Consider the following 7,686-nt stretch of genomic DNA (forward strand, 5'->3'; position numbering starts at 1 on the left):
CTATTTCCCTTCTTAAACACAACTGTCACTTTTGCTCGGTGCATTTTTTGAGGAAAGCATCCTGCGGACAAACACATATTAAAAATGTGGGCACGACAAGATGCTAATATATCAATGGCAAATTTTACAGGTTTCAATTGAATATCGTCCGCGTCAGGAGCTCTACTATTGCTTAGGGTTAAAAATGTTGCTACAAGCTCACTATTTGAGACTGGCTCTAGAAATATAGTTGGATTACTTAAGTCCTTCATATATCTAAAATCAGGGTAACAGCTGGTAGCATCGCCGACTGATAAAAAGAAATCATTAAATGCGTCAGCTAACCTAGTGCCTTCAAGTTTTATGCCATCTTTTACAATTGTGGTTACTTGTGGTTACACTAAATACAGTGTTGAGTGCCTTCCAAACGTTGTTTGTGCGTCCTTGTTTTTCTTCGAAGAGGTTAGAGCTATATTGCCTTTTTGCATTACGAAGGTGTTTAGCGACCTAATTCCTGTACTTCTTGAACACTTTGAGGGCTTCAAGGGACTTACTCTCTATAAATGCTTTTTTCCGGTCCCGTTTTTTAATAAGCTTAAGACACTCTTTATCCACCCAAGGCTTCCTACATTTCTTAAAATTTCAAACGTCTTGATAGGAAAACACGCAAGGTATACCTTACAGAACTTGTTCATAAATATCTCGTACGCTATGTTACGATCGCTCATTGCGAACACATCGTTCCAATTTTCTCTGCTTAAGCATTTTCTAAAAGTGAGGAGTGTATCAGGAGTAATGCGTCTGTATGAAAATTCTGAGCGCATACGTGTAGGCGTGTTAATTACTTGACTGACAAACATAAATATAGGCAATTTGTCGCTGATATCGTACAATAAAGTGCCGGCTCTAACAAAGGAAGGATCAATATTGGTGACAAACAGATCTAAAGTGTTGTTGATTGTGCAGTTATTCGCGTAGGAGACGTTATAACGTTTTGACAGGAGTGAGAGCTTAATAATGATTCTAGTTCTATATTAACCCTGCTAATCTGTAACATGTCAATGTTTACATCACCACCCAGAATTAATGTCTATTTTCTTTCACTGACAAATTCTAAGAAAGAGTCTAAAAAAGACAAGAACAGACGAACGTCATTTGAAAGGGCCTGGTGTCATCGACGGTACCGGAATAACGGAAGAATGCAAACATTATCCTCATTCATAAGAAAGGGGACTCTAAGGAGCTCAAAAATTACAGACCAATCAGCCTACTGTCTGTTAAGTATAAGGTATTTACTAAGGTAATCGCTAATAGAATCAGGACAACCTTAGACTGCAATCAAGGAAGGATCAAGCAGGGTTTCGGAAACGGTACTTTACTATCGATAATATCCATACCATCAATCTGGTGATAGAAAAATGCTCAGAATATAACGAGCCCTTATACATAGCATTCATTGATTACGAAAAAGCATTTGACTCAGTTGAAACATCGGCGGTGATGCAGGTATTGCGAAATCAGGGGGTAGACGAGCCGTACGTGAAAGTGCTGGAAGATGTATATAGTGGCTGCACTGCAAACATAGTTCTGCATAAAGAAAGTAACAAAATTCCCATAAAGAAAGGTGTTAGGCAAGGAGACATGATCTCCCCAGTACTATTCACAGCTTGCTTTGAGGAAGTATTCAGAGACTTGGAATGGGAGCAGTTAGGGATAAGGGTAGAGGAGCATACCTCAGTAATCTGCGATTTGCTGATGACATTGCCTTGCTAAGCAACTCGGGGGATGAATTGCAAAAAATGATTGATGACCTAGACAGGAAAAGTAGAAAGGTAGGCTTGAAAATCAAAATGCAGAAGACCAAGGTAATGTTTAACAGCCTCGTGAAGGAACAGCAGTTTACATTAGGTAGCGAAGTACTGGAAGTAGTAGGCGAATATGTGTACTTAGAACAGGTAGTAACCGCAGATCCGGACCATGAAATGGAAATAACAAGAAGAATAAGATTGGGATGGAGCGCATTTGGCAATCACTCGCAGATTATGACTAGCAGCTTACCGGTATCGCTCAAGAGGAAAGCATACAACAGTTGCATCTTACCTGTACTCACCTATGGGGCTGAAACGTGGAGGCTAACCAAGAGAGTTCTACTTACGTTGAGGAGAACCCAGAGGGCTACGGAACGAAAAATGGTAGGGGTAACATTAAGAGATAAGAAGCGTGCAGAGTGGGTTAGAGAAATAACTCAAGTTACCGACATTCTAGTAGAAATTAAGAAGAAGAAATGGACATGGGCAGGACATGTAGTGCGAAGAGAGGATAACCGATAGTCGCTTAGTGTAACAAAGTGGATTCCAAGGGAAGCAAAGCGTAGCAGGGGGCGGCAGAAAGTTAGGTGGGCGGATGAGGTTAAGAAGTTCGCAGGGGTCAAGTGGATGCAGCTAGCACAGAACTGGGTTAAGTGGAGAAATATGGGAGAGGCCTTCGTCCTGCACTGGGTATAGTCAGGCTGATGATGATTATATAAACACAAAAAACAGAAGTACCACATCTAATGGCAAGCGTTTCGTAAAAAGGAGTGATACAGGTGAATTCTGACATTAATTCAGAATCCATTGAGTTAGAGATTAGCATTGCTACGCCACCACCCCTTTTGCCTGTGCGGTTCATCAAATAAAATTTATAAGTCGGAAATGTGAACACATCCTCTTCCGAGGCAAACCATGTTTCTGAAAACATCATGACATTAAAGCGTATATTGCTTCGCCGAAAAAATAGTCAAGTGCATCTTGCTTATTTCTACCGGATCTTAAGTTAAAATGAACACAACTAAGCCACTTCTGAAAACTATTATCGCAAACGTATTTAAGGCTTACCACGTCTACCTGCGCAGTCGACAAATCCAGCACGATTGGAGCAAAAACAAATATACTCACAGAAGGCTTTTTCAGGTAGAGCCACGTCACAGCTTATCAAGGTCAGCCACGCAACGAATGACAACGGCGTTATCGCCCTCCCTTTTCCTCACTAGAATCCTGCCATTGCAATGCCATGAAAATTGATAGTCGTTGTTCTCTGCCCATTCCTTAGCGCGACGGAGCAGTTCTCTGTTTTGAAGGGTCATGTTTTCAGTGATGGTGACTCCAGATGAACCATTTCTGAGGGCTTTACGCTTTTCTTTTCCAGCCATTTACCTCGGTTTGACTACTGGGCAAACCGAACAAAAATTCCAAGCGTTTTTTTTTTTTTGCCTGCACGGAAGCCTGTTAATAGCGCCAGTGTCATTCGCCGTTAGCTCTGGCAGGTTAACAGGCTTAGCCACAGCATTCAACTTACACATCAAGTCCTCATTTGGCGTAGCTCGGATGCCATGAACTTTTATGTTTAACTTTCTGCTACGAAATTCCAAATCATTGACATCGCTTTCAGTTGGTGAAGATCACTTGAAGCACATACCGCCTCTAATTTCTCTACATGTCTGTTCAGGTTACTAATGTCTTTTTTCTGGCTTAACTTGTCGGTTAAGGATGTCGTCATACTTCTGGGACAATAAACCGATTGAGTCCTTAATTTCCCCAACTTGAGCAGACAATCCTGCTAGAGCATCAAGCCTTTGGGTTATATTTGCCAGGCAAACAGTCAGCTCAGAGTCCATGTTCCCTCTGTCCCAACATTTGGCTTTTGATGGACGGCATGCCACGCATCGCCATGCCCTGCGCCCGCTCTCGCCTTTGGCCTTAAATGTTGACTCCGACCAGCCAGAACAACTACCAGTATGATAGGAAGACTCACATTCGCAGCACATCAGGAATTGGCTCATCTGGCAGGGGCTCATTGCAGGACTGGTAAGTGTCTGCCAAGACTCGTGGACCAGAAGCTCAAGGTATCACACAGTACAAAAAGGTATATAGAGCACATACCACTGAGCAAAGCACGAACACGGTGGCAACGGCGGTAGCAGTAGCGGAGCGGTAAGCAACGAGTAAGTAAATTTTACCAACCTGGATAAGCAAAAGTAAAAGAGCAGATAAGCCAAGCGTCCTTTCGCCACCGCCGCTGCCGCCCGTGTGTCCAGCTGCAATTCTGGCACAGGAAACGCGACAACACTTGCACGGGGTGGAAGACGTCAATCATGGCACAGTATCGCAGCCAGGGCAGCAGTTTCAGGGGAAGTCTGGAGGGTGCAGAAATTCCAAGCTGAACAACGCGCAGAAAAAGGAACCGTTGCCTCGGAAAACAGCTAGCTGGCCCGTCGATTCCAAGGCACGAACAGGCACCTCCTGCCCAGCAGTTGAAAACCCACCTGGATAAGCAAAAGTAAAAGAGCAGATAAGCCAAGCGTCCTTTCGCCACCGCCGCTGCTGCCCATGTGTCCAGCTGTAATTCCGGCACAGGAAACGCGACAACACTTGCACGGGGTGGAAGACGTCAATCATGGCACAGTATCGCAGCCAGGGCAGCAGTTTCAGGGGAAGTCTGGAGGGTGCAGAAATTCCAAGCTGAACAACGCGCAGAAAAAGGAACCGTTGCCTCGGAAAACAGCTAGCTGGCCCGTCGATTCCAAGGCACGCACAGGCACCTCCTGCCCAGCAGTTGAAAACCCACCTGGATAAGCAAAAGTAAAAGAGCAGATAAGCCAAGCGGCCTTTCGCCACCGCCGCTGCCGCACATGTGTCCAGCTGTAATTCCGGCACAGGAAACGCGACAACACTTGCACGGGGTGGAAGACGTCAATCATGGCACAGTATCGCAGCCAGGGCAGCAGTTTCAGGGGAAGTCTGGAGGGTGCAGAAATTCCAAGCTGAACAACGCGCAGAAAAAGGAACCGTTGCCTCGGAAAACAGCTAGCAGGCCCGTCGATTCCAAGGCACGAACAGGCACCTCCTGCCCAGCAGTTGAAAACCTGGATAAGCAAAAGTAAAAGAGCAGATAAGCCAAGCGTCCTTTCGCCACCGCCGCTGCCGCCCATGTGTCCAGCTGTAATTCCGGCACAGGAAACGCGACAACACTTGCACGGGGTGGATGACGTCAATCAGGGCACAGTATCGCAGCCAGGGCAGCAGTTGCAGGGGAAGTCTGGATAAGCAAAAGTAAAAGAGCAGATAAGCAAAGCGTCCTTTCGCCACCGCAGTTGCCGCCCGTGTGTCGTACGCCGCACCTCAAACCAAAATGTTACATGTAACAAGCAAGAAGACGGCACAACATGGCGACAGTATGAAAGATGATTTAATGTCTTTGGCCTAGCACGAGGGCTCCTCTCTCTCTCTCTCTATATATATATATATATATATATATATATATATATATATTGTTACGGACGACAAGGAAGAAGAAGCGGGCAGGAGCGCTCGCGCTAGGCCCGCGAACATTCATTAAACGTCATCTACCATCGTCATCGGTCATGTTCTGTCTCCTGTCTTCATCGGCTTGCCGCTTCGTAACAATATATATAATATATATATATATATATATATATATATATATATATATATATATATATATATATATATATATATATATATATATTATATATATTCCTACATTATATATATTGCTACATTCCTTGACAAAGGCCGGACCCCGGCCGAAACGTCGGAATAAAGTGTTGTTTTTTCTACCGTGTGTCAACTACTTTAAGTCTATGCCCTACCGGACCCATTTGAGCTTCAACCCCCTCCCTATATATATATATATATATATATATATATACATTGTCACCTGGTGTTGCCGGGATACTTAGGTGGCGCCTGGGAGAAAAAGACGCTGAAGACTGCTCGCGCTCTCTGTGCGAAACGCGCTGGCTGCTGGTACAGCTTCTCCCTGTCTTTTTAGGCACGTCTAGCCCTATTGTCCGTGACATAGTTTGGTCGAGGTGCTGGGTTTGATCCCAGTACATGTCCCGCACACCTCCGCACGCCCAGGATTCAACTCCTCTGCCAGTCGACACCCCTGTGCACCGTTCTAGCCGAAGGAATCAAGGCCTGCCCCCTGAGCACGGGCCATTAGAGTTCAGCACCTCAACCGCCCCTCGACCTGCCATGCAAGCTCCAGTTTACTACAATTTGCAGAACCCACAACAGCCTCTACCCTTTTACGGCAGTCAAACCGTAGACGAAGACTAGCTCGTCCAGTTTGAACGGGTCGCCTCATTCAATCAGTGGGACGACGCCGCCAAGGTAAGAAACGTCTTCTTCAGCCTGGAAGATGGCGCTCGTACGTGGTACGAGAACCGAGAAGCCGCCCTATACACCAGCAGCTGTACCGCATCTCAACGACGGAACGTGAAGCGATTCAGACACAGGCTCAGGAGATGCTTTGTGATGGTGTCATGCAACCCTCCAACAGCCCATGGTCGTCCCCTGCCGTGCTGGTAAAGAAAAAGGATGGGTCCCTTCGCTTCTGTGTTGATTATAGAGATTTGAACGACATCACTAAAAACGACGTTTACCCGGTGCCTCGCATCGGCGACTCGCTCGACAGACTCCGTTGCGCCCAGTACTTCTCTTCAATCGACCTGAAGAGCGGGTACTGGCAAATTGAGGTCGATGAGCGGGACCGCGAAAAAACGGCTTTTGTCACTCCAAATGGTCTGTATCAGTTTAAAGTGCTGCCTTTCGGTCTATGTTCAGTTCCGGCTACTTTTCAGCGCATGATGGACACAGTCCTCGCTGACCTCAAATGGCAAATTTGTTTAGTTCACCTCGATGATGTCTTCGTGTTCTCTGAAATCCCTGCCGAACACCTTCAACGCCTGAGCACAGTGTTAATTAGACGCCCTTCGGTAGCTGACTTAACACTCAAGCCAGAGAAATTTCACTTTGGCTACAAAGAGCTGAAGTTTCTCGGTCATCTCGTGAGCGCCGCTGGCGTGAGGCCAGACCCCGACAATACTTCTGCTGTGGCCAAATTTCCCGTTCCTGTAACCAAGAGAAGTTTTAAACACTTCCTGGGTCTCTGCGCGTACTACCACCGCTTCATTGCTTATTTTTTCTAGGTTGCCGCCCCCCTGACTCGCCTCACGTGCCATGATATGCAGTTCGTGTGGGGCGCCGAGCAACAAGAGGCTTTTGCGGAGCTGCGCAGACGACTGCAAACGAGCCCTGTTCTTGCCTACTTTCATGAAGACGCTGACACCGAAGTCCATACAGACGCCAGCAGTACCGGCCTCGGCGCTGTACTCGTTCAACACCAAGCAGGCGTCGAAAATGTCATCGCGTATGCCAGCCGCCCGCTATCCCGCGCCGAGACAAACTATTCCACTACGGAAAAGGAATGCCTTGCGGTTGTGTGGGCAACCATGCAATTTAGGCCTTACCTCTATGGCCGCTCTTTTAAACTGGTCACCGACCATCATTCTGTGTGTCGGCTGGCCAACCTCCGCGACCCATCGGGGCGCCTAGCACGATGGAGCCTTCACCTCTAAGAATTTGAGTCCACCGTTGAGTATAAATCTGGCCAGAAGCCCGAAGATGCTGACGCGCTGTCGAGCGCACCCGTCCGTTTAGTTGATGAGAGCACGGACGACGAGAGCTGTTTTCTTGGACTGGTGAGTGCTTCAGACGTAATGACCCGACAGCAAGCTGACCCGGGCCTTCGACCTGTGATTGATCACCTGGAGGGTAGAGCTGCTGATATCCCTCGCCAATTTTCTCGGAACCTGTCTGCTTTCTGTCTCCAGAATGGCGTTCTATTCAAGCAAAACTCCAG

This window comes from Amblyomma maculatum, chromosome 6 (genome assembly GCF_055883805.1).
Source record: "Amblyomma maculatum isolate TAMU_Amacu chromosome 6, ASM5588380v1, whole genome shotgun sequence".
NCBI lineage: Eukaryota > Metazoa > Arthropoda > Arachnida > Ixodida > Ixodidae > Amblyomma > Amblyomma maculatum.